The sequence below is a fragment of the Lissotriton helveticus genome, chromosome 5_1 (assembly GCF_964261635.1).
Source record: "Lissotriton helveticus chromosome 5_1, aLisHel1.1, whole genome shotgun sequence".
Taxonomy (NCBI): Eukaryota; Metazoa; Chordata; class Amphibia; order Caudata; family Salamandridae; genus Lissotriton; species Lissotriton helveticus.
The window spans coordinates 1,579,374,428-1,579,387,902 of record NC_136065.1 but is presented as its reverse complement, the minus strand read 5'-3'; the positions used below and the strand labels follow the sequence as shown (position 1 = coordinate 1,579,387,902).

Genomic DNA, 13,475 nt, shown 5'->3' with positions numbered 1-13,475 from the left:
TGGGTGAAATGAGGTCGGGGGAGCTACACACGGTGCAAGGGCAAAAACCAGCTCCACCAGCTCCACCTAAGCTGTAAGACCCCCATATTTCACAATACCAATTGAAAACAAGTGCAAAGTATTGTTTGAGACTTCAGGTTTTAGCTTGCATCGAAATACCTGTATTTTCCGGCGTGCTCTGCGTCAGCCAGTGCCCGGACCACGGTACCATGGGGAACGAGGTGCCGTTACTTACTTTAGCTTTCTGTCGTAGTGCAACAAGGGTGGAAACTGACCGGTGACAGAGAGGTTGGGAAGCGGAACTAATGGGGCAGGAGGTTAAAAAATTAAATACTTTGTGACAGCAGGGGTACCTCTCCACTGCCACAGCATTAATCAACAGAGTGGCGGTGATCAAAACACTTTTGTGAAACCCCGGGTGGCTGATATGGCAACTGGGAAAGTGCTGCAATATTAAAAAACAAGCGCCCAGAGTGGTCCTGACTCTACCAGCCCACCTCCTCCAAAGAGCAGCTGCATCAGATCAGAGCTGCCGACTCTGGACCTGAGGATCAGTCTTCGAACCTCAGTAAATCTGGGCAAATCACTTAATCACCCCGTGCGGTCGCTAAATAACGATACAAATTGACATAAAAAAGCAGTGATCTCAGAAGGGTGGCCGGGTAATGTAAATAGACGTGGTAATGTAAACCAAGCTGGTCCAGACGATGCAGGAGAGCTGCAGGTCCCTCTCCAGCTCATTGTCCTCGCTCAGCCGCCAGCTCAGCTCATTGCACAGGAACTCGGGGCAACGGGAGGGGGCGGGAATAAAGTAAAAGACAACAGGATGGAAATTTTAAAAAAAAAAAAAGTGCCGCACCGCGCCTGCCATTACATGAAAGCGCACAACCGGGCGCTTGGTAAAAAAAAAGTGTCTCGTCTGCCATTACACGACGTAATGTAAATAGATGTGGTAATTTAAACCAGGCTGGTCCAGACGGTGCAGGAGAGCAGCAGGTTTCTCTCCAGCTGCTTGTCCTCGCTCAGCCGCCAGCTCAGCTCGTCGCACAGGGGCTCGGGGCAACAGGATGGGGCGGGAACAAAGTAAAGGACAACAGGATGGAAAATAAAAAAATAAAAAAACGGCACGTCGAGGCCGTCATTACATGAAAGCACACAACAGGGCGCTTGGTAAACAAGGGAGGATTGCAGCTGCCACAATGCGCGCCGCTGCCTTTGGCCATGTGCGTGCGTCAATAATGAAAGCCACACGCAAAGGCTAATGGAATCTGTGGGAGTTGGCAAACAGACATGGAGAACTTGTGGGGAGGTTTGGAGTGATTACATGAAGCCTCCTATAGGGCAGCGCATACGCGCTGCGCTAGGTTCGACCTAAAAACACAAAAATAATGCTCCAAGTTATCTGTCTCCATCATCCTCCACCCCTGCCTGCCCCCTCTGAAAATTAAATTATATTATCTGCCAAAGAATCCAGTGTTGAGTATAATTCAATATAATAGTATTCCCACCATTTCCCCCAAATTTTGGAGAACTTTGCAGGGCAGCCACTGGCGATATAGACTAGGTCCTCCAGTTTGGCTCACCAGTCCATACCCTCACACCATTGTTTCATTATCGATGGGGAGGGTTGCCCCTAAGCGTGAGCAGTGTCTCTTTTGGCTACCAGAGTCGCCAGTCCAATTAATGTCCTGTCCCCACGAGGCCCTCCCAGCCCATCAGGCACCCCTAGTATTGCCACTTTTAGCGTAAATTATATGGGCGTTCTAAGGACCACTGATCAGGAAGCTCCAATCTGGGACCAGTATGGGGCAATCTTGGAGCATAACCACACCGTATGAAGAAAGCCAGCCTCCAAGGATTGGCATCATATACAACTGGGATTAGTGAGGATCTGTGCGTATCCCAGTCTCTGGGGAGTCATGTAGGTGCAATGGGGGTAGTGCAATTAGATTAAACGTAGTCGGGAGGAAATCGTGGCCTCTCTGGGAGCTACACAGGCCTCCCGCCAATCAACTTTGTCTAATTCCCCAATCCAACCCTCCCACTTCTGATGTAGTGAGTCCAGTGATCCAGGTACATTACCAGTCAGAGCCCAGTACAACTGGGAAAGCTCACCCTTACCCAACTTCCCAAACATCAGTCGGGCTTTGAAAGGATTAAAGTCTGGGAGGTCATGCGATCCCCACTGTAAAATTCAAGGGCATGGCACTCTTGCAGGTATTGATGTAATTGGGTATTGGAACTGGAAGACTGTGACTGAAGTTTGGCAGAAGAGTGCATGGTGGACCCACTCCAAATGTCAGCCAACGTGGAAATACCAATCAGATTTCAGCGATGAAGCCCTTTGAGCTGTGCCAATTGTGCCTGCAGTGACCTCTCCTAAAGGGAGTCTACTCCGTCAGGCACCTATTCTAGCCTGTAAATTGAAGGCCTCCCTCCATATCAAGAATACTGCCCTGGTGACCTCTGGAAGTGAGAGGGGAAGCAGGCAGCTGTACACGTAGTTCAGTACACCATTCAGACCCAAACCACTCAGCTTCAACTGATATGCTGGGTCACCTCCGCCACCTGTCAACCAGTCATTTATAACTAGAAGATGAGCAGCCCAAAATTATAGGCAAATATCTACTGCCACAATCCTTCCCTATTTGAAATTAAGCCAGCGAAGTGGAACGTCTCCCCTCCAAGTGGTTGATGCATCGTTGTCCCATAGAGGGACGTAGAGGGATTTTGCCCTGTTAGGCGCAAGCCACAGGCTTCTTCAAAGGCAGTCAAGAGCCCGAGGGCTGGAAACTGCCAGGTTCACAAGATAATGGAGAACATCACCGTCTTATAACAAAACATTGTCATCAAAGGCCAGGGCGAAGAGCAGAGGGGAAAGGAGACAGCCTTGCCGAGTACTGCGTTCAATTGGAAACTATTCAGAGAGTTTCCCGTTGACCTGGATTTGGGCTGCTGGGCGCTAATAAAGAATAGCCAAAATCGCACAAAAACGAGACCCAAAGCCCATATGATGCAGCACTGCTGCCAGATAATCCCAGTCAATGGTATCAAAGACTTTTTAAAAGTTGACAAGAAATAGCGCTAGGTCACCTGTCAGTTCTTCTGCACGAGCAAGGGCACACTGCAGCCTTTGGATGCAATGCCGGGTACTACAATTCGGCATAATCTGCATTGATCAGGATGTATTAGGGATTTGAGGTTCGGGCACAGCCTAGTCGACAAGATTTTGGAATATATTTTAATATCCGCATTAATTAAGGAAATAGGGCGATAGTCCCCACGGGCCAACGAGGACGGAATAGTTTTGGGAATGACAACAATGGTTTCCCTAGGAAACGTTTTTCCCATGGCTTCCCTATAGAGCCAAAGTAAAAGGGAAGCTAGAATATCTTGGTAAGTGGAGTAGTACTCAAAGGGAGAACCGTCTGGCCCAGGGATTTTCCCAGACTTCAGGTCTCTGATTTCATCCTAAACTTCGCCTTCAGTGATCGGTGCCTCTAGGTCTCTACATTGGGTCGGAGTCAAGGGAGGAGTTAGTATAGCATTAAGGAGTGTTTTAGTGCCTTCTCTAGGAGGCCGCGGGTGGCAGGCGTATAGTTGTCTATAGTAGGCTGCAAATGCTGCTTCAATCTAAGCTGCTGTTGTCACTGTGGTTCCTGAGTCATCGGTAACCTTGGGGATAGATCATGAGGCAATGTCTCGGGTCTCCATTAGATATAGGAGTGTACCATTTCTATTGCACTGCTTGTAAACAAGTTGGGTGATCTCCCTCCAACATCGGTGTGTTTCACACGAGAGTAATTACCATAGCGCTGCCCTGTTGATATCGAGTTGGCAGGTAAGTTCATCAGTGGCCTTCCGCCAAACCCCCTTCCCGACCCCCGGATCAACCTAGACTCACCGCCAAGTATGCGAGTCTGCAGGTCCATGTTGTCTTGTTGTCTATACCGCTCTTTATGCTTGAGGTAGCTCCTTGCCAGCCCTTGGACTGTTTCCTTAATGGCCATCCAGAGGGTGCCAGGGCTTTGCATGGACCAGGTGGCGAGCTCACCCGACAGGTGTTCTACGAGGCCTTCGTTGATCAGGAGCCATGCATTGAGGCGCCATATGGGGGAAATAGTAGAGGTTGAGCTACACAGTCGAAGGAATTGTGGAGAATCATCGGCGATGCCCCGAGGAAGCATCGACACTCCTGTCATGACAGGAATATCTATCGCCGACAAAAAGACGTAGTCAAACCGAGACATTTATTTAGGGGAGGCTGGCAAGTGGGAATGGGCCCTCTCACGTGGATTCCAGACGCTCCAACTGTCGCAGAGGCCCAACCAGGTCAGCCAGCCATGTATGGAACGGGATCGAGCCTGTGGATCTCGAGATACAGGGTCAGACTCATCAAGGAGTTCATCGACCACTGCATTAAAATCTCTCTCAAGGATCAACGAGTCACCCGTCAAATTGGACACAAGCTGGGTCAGTTCGTGGAGAGTTTGTGTTTGCAATTGTGGAGGAACATAAACACTAAAAATGTTATAATGCTTTCCCTCCACCCCACCTGTCACCTCTGCAAACCACCCCATTTCATTTGTCTGGTAGGAGATCTCAGGGGTCTGTTAAGACAGTAGGGGGACAGTCTGTCCTTAGTGTATTTGCGACCAGTCTTATAAAAGGCTGCATTAACTGCTGTCCTTTAAAGATAATCCTCTTTTTGTCTGGCAGCCAATGTAACTGGCTGTGGTAGTGGGATAATGAGGTACACTTGGGTTAAACAGGAGGTGTATGTCCCCAACAATCATAAAACACATAATAGGGTCTTCCAAGAAGACCTCCTCCTTATGAAAGGATGGATCAAGGGTAAGTTAGGGTTAGGTCAAAAGAGACTTGAAAAGTTATGGTGGGAGTGTCGAGGCTGGCAGGTCATTGGAAACCTCTATGTCCTCTAATGTTGGGGAACCATGGGCATGCTGAGGAGCCACATCATCCCCAGGAAGAGGTTGTGAGCCAGAATGTTCATAGTCAGAAGATATAGGAGATCGACCACGGCCACCCATAGCGTTCCTAGATTTACGATGCTGACGAGGGCGAGAGGGAGCAGCAGAAGAGAGTGAAGCTTTTGGGCATCCCTCCCAGTGCTTCCTGAGAGATCATGACTGTGGAGGAGTCGCCCACTCCCATACCACCTCCGGGGTGTCATAAAATAAGTGTGGGATCATTGCACTACTTGCAGTTTGGCAGGGAAGAGCACACATAGGGGACGGACATGGCCCTATGGTTCTGCTTCACATTATCAAAGGATTTGCGCTGCAACTGGGTCGCACTTGTATAGTCCAAGAATATAATTATTTGCGTTGATTGGTATAGAAGTGTTTCTCGGGTGCCTCACAATCTCTGTTGTTGATCCCAGTGTGGGGGGGGCTTCTGTGTCAACGATCGGTGAGCCCGTCAACCACGAACCACAGTGATAGGGAACCTTCAGGCATCCAGGATTTAAGCGAAGTCTCTACAGGCACTGTTAAGCGTGGGGTCTCCACCCCGTCAGGGAATCCCACCAAGTGAAGGTAGTTCCTGCAGGCTCGATTTTCTGTGTCCTCCACTCGGGTTTCAAGGGTCCTGACCGTCGCTTGTAGGGTGGATTCTTAGCTTTAATGTCTGTGGAATCATCTTCAAGAGAGGATAAGCTCACGTGGATCCCTTGCTCGCTGTGCCACTGGATTCAAGCTACCCAGGCTGATGAGGTGTGATACCTTGAAACAGGTCCCAGGATGCTTGTTTGCGGTCGATGGAGCACCTGGCCTGGCAGTTTAAGCTGGATTGTTCCCATGGGGATCAGGGTTAGGACTAATTTGCATATGACTGGGTCCAAACTGGGGTGGCATGGTGAGTAAAAGAACGATGGATTTAACCTAGATCTGTGACTGGAGGTTAGTGTTTGAAAAGTTTTGGCACTCCGTACATCATTTTGTTGTGATTTGATTTGAGCATTAATAAAGGGCACGACTGCCCTAAAGCGTCTAGGCGCCCTTGTGTTTGCTAGATAAATGCTCTGTTTGAACTGTATAATAGAAAGTGCACCAGACATCATTTTCCGTGACTTATGTGTCTGTCTAAGGACCCACAATCAACTTTGTCAAAGGCCCTTTGGAAGTCAACATAATCTTCTGTTTTGTTCAATCAATCAAACAATCAAAACAGTTGTAGAGCGCACTACATACCCGTGAGGTTCTCAAGGCGCTGGGGGTTTGGGAACGCTGTCACTGCTCGAAAAGCCTGGTCTTAAGGAGTCTTCTGAAGGTCAGCATGTCTTGGGTCTGCCGTAGGTGGATTGGGAGGGTGTTCCAGGTCTTGGTGGCTAGGTGGGAGAACGATCTGCCGCCGGAGGTCGCTCTTCGGATGCGGGGGACCGTGGCGAGGTCGGCGGAGCGGAGCTGGCCGGTGGAGGGTTTAGAAGCTGAGTCGTCTGTTGAGGTAAGCTGGTCCGGTGCTGTGGAGTGCTTTGTGTGCATGGGTGAGGAGCTTGAAGGTTATCCTCTTGTTGACGGGGAGCCAGTGCAGGTCTCTCAGGTGGGGTGTGATGTGGCTGCGGCGAGGGATGTCGAGGATCAGGCGTGCAGAGGCGTTCTGGATGCGTTGAAGCCGTCTCAGGAGTTTGGCCGAGACTCCTCTGGCTGACAGGTGCAGGAGGATGAGGGCCGCAGTTTCTCCATTGTCTAGCAGGGTCCTGATGTCATCGGTGGTGGCAATGAAGGAAGTTTCGGTGCTGTGGTTGCTTCGGAACCCGGACTGGGAAGGGTCCAGGATGCTGTTCTCTTCGAGGTAGCAGGTCAGCTATTTGTTAACGGTCTTCTCGATGACCTTCGCCAGGAACGGGAGCAGGGAGATTGCCGGAAGTTCTTGAGGTCCTTGGGGTCCGCCTTGGGTTTCTTGATTAGGGCGTTGATCTCGGCATGCTTCCAGCTCTCTGGGAAGGTTGCTGTCTCAAAGGAGAAGTTGATGACTTTCCGGAGGTGGGGTGTGATGGCTGTGCTGGCTTTGTTGAAGATGTGGTGTGGGCATGGGTCTGACGGAGATCCGGAGTGGATTGTGTTCATGATCTTGATGGTGTTGTCAACGTTGATATCGCTCCAGGAGAGCAGGCTGTTGGTGCGGATGGTTGTCGTGGGGGTGGAGGTCTCAGTGGTTGTCGGGGCGGTCGTGGTGTTGAAGCTGTCGTGGATGTCTGCGATCTTGCGGTGGAAGAAGGTGGCCAGCGAGTCGCACAGAACTTGCGAGGGTGGGATGTCATTGGTGTTGGAGCTGGGGTTGGAGAGTTCCTTCACGATGTTGAAGAGCTCTTTGCTGTTGTGTGCGTTGTTGTCTCGGCGGTCTTTGAAGGAGGTCCTTTTTGTGGATCTGATGAGGTGATGGTGTTTGCGGGTGGCGTTCTTGTGGGCTGTGTAGCTGTCCGGTGTTCATTCACGGAGCCAGTTCTTCTCTAGCTTCTGGCAGGTTTGCTTGGAGGCCTGGAGGTCTTCAGTGAACCAGCTGGCTTTCTTGCTGGTGTGTCTGTTGGAGGGTTTCTTGATCTGGGCGAGGGTGTTGGCGCAGTCGTCGATCCACTGTCTGAGGTTGCGGGTGGCGGGGTCGGTGGGGTTGGCGGGTGGGCTCTGGGCGAGGGTGGCGGTTAGCTGGTCTTCGGTGACTTTGCTCCAGCAGTGGCGAGGCTGTTGGGCCTTGGAGAATATTGATGGTCCATGAACTTGCTGATTTTTAGAAGACTGTCAAACAGTAATAGGTGATGGGCCTAAAAGCCAGAGGGATGCAGCTCAGTGGTTCATGTGTCTTCTTCGTTCTGCCACCTAGCACGAGTTACTTTCTTTTTCATCACCAATGATCTTCTCTTCAGCACACAGTTTGGAGGTAGAACCTGAAACAGGGTTTGACAGTAATTCTAGGTGCCTCTACCTGTTTTTTTTTTTTCCCAGCTATACCATTTATTAGGTCTGGGCTACTAACAGCTCTAGTTGTGTCTCCGGCCTAATGTAATCAAATCAATTTCTATATTAAAAATCTATACACCTATATAAATGATTTTCCTATAGAAGTTATATGAGCATTCATGCGGTTATTTATAAACTTAATGGAAAATCTATCCTGTATTAAGCAGCTATCAATCAGCCAAGATCCACATGGCCAGTAAGCATTCAAGCAGAAAGATGTTCATTGCCAATTTGCAATTTTTTTTATATTTAAATCGATATTTATTGTTGTGTGATAATGTGTATATTTTAAATTATTTATACATATTTATTCAATTTTAAATAATGAATGTACCTAATGTATATATTTATTTTGAATCACACAATATTTGAAAAGCGAGTAGACATGTCTATTTTCACATTATAAAATACATGTTTATATTTGTCTCGCAAATAAATTGCACATAACTAATGTAACGCTGTTTTTAACATCAGTTTAATGCATTCACAAAACGTTTCGATGGTATAAACATAGTGTTTCTTCACTGTTCATTAATCACGTGGTGTTGCATTTACAAAAAAAATATTTAAAAAACATGGCGTACTGCAGTCTCCTTATGTGATCAAGGGCACTGGATGCCCGAAACGCGTCATGGAATGAGGAGTGAGAAATAAAATTTGCCATGGAATTGTCCTGGTGGTCCGTTTTTCTTCAGTTCACCGTAAGGAGGTGCTGGGAGTTGTATCGCACAAATATATATGTGCGTATATATATGTATATTGCCCCGGGGGTGACCAAGGCCTCTGTGTAGGCTGAAACGTTATGCTGCCGTGGCGTGCTAAGAAATAAAGTAACTCACTGCATCTGGGTCTTCCGTTTTTCCTTTGAAGTGATGGCTCTGGACTACGGGCGCGTCGTCTTGAGGGTAACGAATATGCAATATATATGTATATATATATATATATACACCCACAACCCTTTTAACCAAGTGGAATGTTCAGCTGACATTCACATGTTGCTTCTGCCCCCTACAGCATACAGAATGGGGCACATCAGCCATTGGCTGGCTTGCATTATTTGCACAACTTCCTGAAAAGAAATTAACTACCATTCTAAATGTTGAACAAGTGACCAAGAGGGCTGCTCTATAGTTCACATCCTCTGTGACTTCCCATATCTATACATTCTGCAGAGAGGTGGAATCCACCATTAACATGACTCTTTGGCTACCAACGCCCTTCCCACGGCAATTGATCTTATTGCACAACACGGAGGATTCCCTACCCTCACAAGTCATGAGCGGTGTCTATAAGCCACAACACTGATCGTGGCAGAGATCGCATCCTCCAACACTGGAGGTCGCCCCAACTTCTCATTCATGATGAATGGCTTACTGAAATGTGCAAGATGGCCTCGTATGAGAGGCTCATATGCAGAGTACGTGATAAATCGGAAATCTGTTTATAGGTTTGTTTACCTTTTTTGGGCATCGACTCCGACACCTGAAGGGCAGATGTACTGGTGCCGCTGCCTACATTTTGAGGTTTGTTAACAACGCTCGTGGATCCCTTCACATAGTCCGCAATAGCTTCCATGGCCGCTCCTTTTGTGCCGCTCCTATATCTTTCTGGGCTTATTCGTGTGCTCTAGTTCAAACCCTTCCCTGAATAGAATAGGGCTTCACTGCGGATTGCGGTCTAGACTGGGGGGAGACCGGGCAGGTTGTTAGGTCCCCAGGACTTCATTGGCGGGTGTCAACTTTCTCTCACCCCACTCCAGACCGTAATCCGCTGCGAAGCCCTATTCTATTCAGGGAAGGGTTTAAACTAGAGCACACGAATAAGCTGTGTCTCTCCAATACCAACAAATCCTCATTGAAGGCATGGTAGGAATATAGGGTGCCTTTTTCCCTACTCCTCCCTTCTTATATGTATTTTCCCGGTCCTGATGAAGCGCTCTGGGATCCATTAGTGACCAATTAGAAGCGCGAAACATGTCAACCACTCACTTTTAGACACCACACCACATTGTAACACGGGTTGAGAGAAGTGGGAATCCATTTGTTTTTTTCCCCTCTCTGTCTGCATAAAGAGCATCTCCATCCCCGTTCCGATTTTAGCTTAACCCTGAGGACACTTTAATAAATACATTAGGGCACCAACGTGTTATTTTATTTTCACTCACCTTCATCACTTGGCTCACACACCCATATGCACAACTGCGGCAACTCCTAAAAGATCTCCATCAAAGTGCCCTCTTTGAGGGCCTGCAAGGGACTGCAGCGTTACCCCCACGAGGAGCAGTGCCCAATGATGGCGCTTTACACCCGCAAGGGTGTGTGAGGGCACAACACATACAGGACTACCACTCCCTTCTTAGACACACTCATTCCTTATCTTTGGAGACCCCTTACCCTCTCTGTACATGTTGCCTTCTCTCCATATCAGTGAGGGTAAACATATTGTAAATTTTACATATTACCTTAAAGGTAGCATCTAGATTTGATGTTCTTCTTCATTAGGCCTGCGGTGAAACCGAGAAAATTGATCCAGTATGTTTCTCTACTGTCCATGAGGTTCTGGCCACCAGTTCTATCACTGTTCTGACCTCTTTAACACTTTAAAACTTAATAGCTAAGGCAGTGTTCCACACCTCATTAAGATGACTTGGCAAAGATGACTTCTCATTTTTCATTCAGAGGTTTCATTTATGTATAAACCTACTAATTTAATATATTTGTAATGTCTTTCAAAATGCTATTACTGGGTTACGTTTAATACATTGAAAGGGCTATGATTTGTTATCTTTACGTGATTTTGTTGTATCCCCAATATAGTTTCAGCTTTAATTGCGGTGTTGCTCAAACGTTTTGCTCATTGCTAAACAAATAGTGGAGGATAAGAAAGCAGTTCAGTTAATTTTAAATTATGTTTTATAAGTTCACAGTGTTTAGAGATTCCATTTCAGATTTTTCTTGAATATATTGAACACTTAATATTAGAAGTTATTTGTTCCTTTTCATCATTGATATAGGTGATCTGCCCTATCTTTTTATTGTATTCTTCTTTACACTGATCTTAACCAGCCCTCCTTTTACAGTTTGTCTTTAAACTGTTGCAGTAACCTCTGTTGGCGAACTTGGAGAGGAGTATGCTGTTAGACTGAACATCCTTAAGAAAAGACTTTCCTACCAAAGATGTAGCATCCCCAAACACACTCATCGCCAAATTACGCAGTGACAAGATTTTCTCAAGAAGGCTACAGTAACATTGGCACAACAAATACATTAGTAATAGACAGTTATTATACCATTCAATGGTTAAGGTATTTACACTCAATATCAAAGGCCTATTTGCACTACAAAAGCTTACAAAGATGTGTAATTATCTCTTAGGAAGATCTGGAGATGCTTTTATGGCTACAAATATGCCTCCTAAGGCAACCAGAACAGCCTATGTTGTAAACGCTGTCCACAAATATTACAGTCAGCTACTAGGGGTATGGATATGTGTAGTTCTTAGATTTTTTTTCACCAGTGATCTTCTTTGAAGTAGATACACAACGGACATTTCTTCAACTGAAAGGTGCTTCAAATGGCAGTCTCCTTGCCATTACACCTGTACATGGCCCTGACCAACGACAAAATGTTTCTTTGTTGATCACCATGGGGATGAAAGTAGGATTTGCAGCAGATGGCAAACAGAAACATACTTAGGTCCTTATTTAGAGTTTGAAGAATTAGATACTCCATCACAAATGTGGTGAATGTCCCATTGGCCCTATTACAAATGCATTATACCCTATGGCACTTGTAATAGGTTGGACAGGATATCCTTCACATTGTGGCGTTTCACCAAACTCTACATAGTTCTTTTAGTTTTCTAATGCCCACAGCACAATCAAGTTCATCTAAGCTAAATGCTCCACTACGATATGTATGACGTTCTGATACAAGTTTGATCATGCTATACTCGGGATAAAAATTCACCTTTATCATGAAGGTAGGATTATTGGAGTCTGGATACATGATAGCCCAATGTTTCAAGACCCAGTCAATTAAAACGAAAAAGCGAACTAGCTGATGACATAATTGATATAATTGCACACAGCAACCAGCTACATACCTCAGACGCTAACAATTACAAGGAAAGTGGTGCTTCATGGCAAAGCTGTTGCTATAAAGGGTGACGTCAAAAGATCGTTCTACTTCGCGATACACTGCTTTCTGAACTGAAAATACCCTTTATACAGCACCTCAAGAATATGACCCGAACTCGAGGACTAATTAGGCCGATTAACATAAATAAGGCCAAACACACATTTTCTAAATTGGGACTAAGGTTTTACGCAAATAGTCATGAGGCTAACAAACTGCTTCACTCAGGCCTCGAAACTAGAGTAGCTCAGAGCTATAGACTATCACCCTTGTATGTGAAGGTCTACTGTTCAGGAATAATATTAAAAGATCTCTGTTGTGAGATTTTTTTTATCAGAGATGTTATATAGGTGATGGCACGAACATTAATGTTTGGGAACGGTGTCACTCCGAAAACTTCCAGGGGATATGGGGGAGAGATTAGAGGTTGACTTATTTCAGTTATACGGGTAAAGGCCATGAAGACTATAAAACGTCCATTACCCATATTAAAGACGACGTTCTCACCAGAGGCTTTTAGAAGTTCCTTGGACCCCAAATGGTCCCAATACAAATGTTAATATTTTGTTTCTTCATCGCAAAATGCTATGACAGAGGCTACAGCAGGTGGTCCTGAAGCTGGATAAATGTTTGACAGCAAGTGAATTTAGGTTTGAAAGTTCTTAGCACTTTGACACTCTGATCCTGATTTGTTCAATTCCGATCTACTCTGTATGCTTCCTGCATAGGAGATGTACATCCAGGTTCCTCTTGTAAGAGCTGTAGGATTTTAGTTAGTTGCTTACTAGTAGAATGCTCAACTCTGCTGGTTATGTGTTTTTACCAAAAGTAGTACTCTTTTACTATGCATGACTATCATCCTCAACTTCAGGCCATGGTAGGGCTAACCATTGGTAGCTATGATTGTAGGGTCCAGGCTTTTATATATCCACCCCAAGTTTGATAGAGAGAGAGAGTTAGTGTGTTTATAGCATGAGTGGGGTTTACATCAGGGGTTGTAATGCCCCCAGCATGTGTAACCCCAAGAACATGAGTTGAAATTTAGACCTCATATCTATTGCAAAGGTACCTACAGAGTCCTCCTGTATGTCCCTGCACTACCCACCGCTCTCCACACTCTTCCTATGTATGCTGTTGTAGCAAGGTTTTTGTGAACTTGACTCTGGATTATAAAAACTATATAGGGAACAGAGAGAGTGCTTACTCCACTGGATCTGACCACTTCAGGTGCGGTCCATTAAATATCTAGGGAATTGCCCTAGTGACCCCACAATGCCTCAGCAAAATACAAGTAAAGAAAAGCATAGTATATTGTAGGAAAATGTTTTACATTTGTTATTTACACAGTGAATACTTTGTCACT

At 46.1% G+C, this 13,475-nt stretch overlaps 1 protein-coding gene across 1 annotated transcript in view; it reads left to right on the top strand.

The window, feature by feature from the left end:
* The window catches only part of TFEB (transcription factor EB), a 233,842-nt gene that overhangs the window by 39,590 nt on the left and 180,777 nt on the right, over positions 1 to 13,475 (top strand). The gene's annotated exons all lie outside the window — the stretch shown is intronic.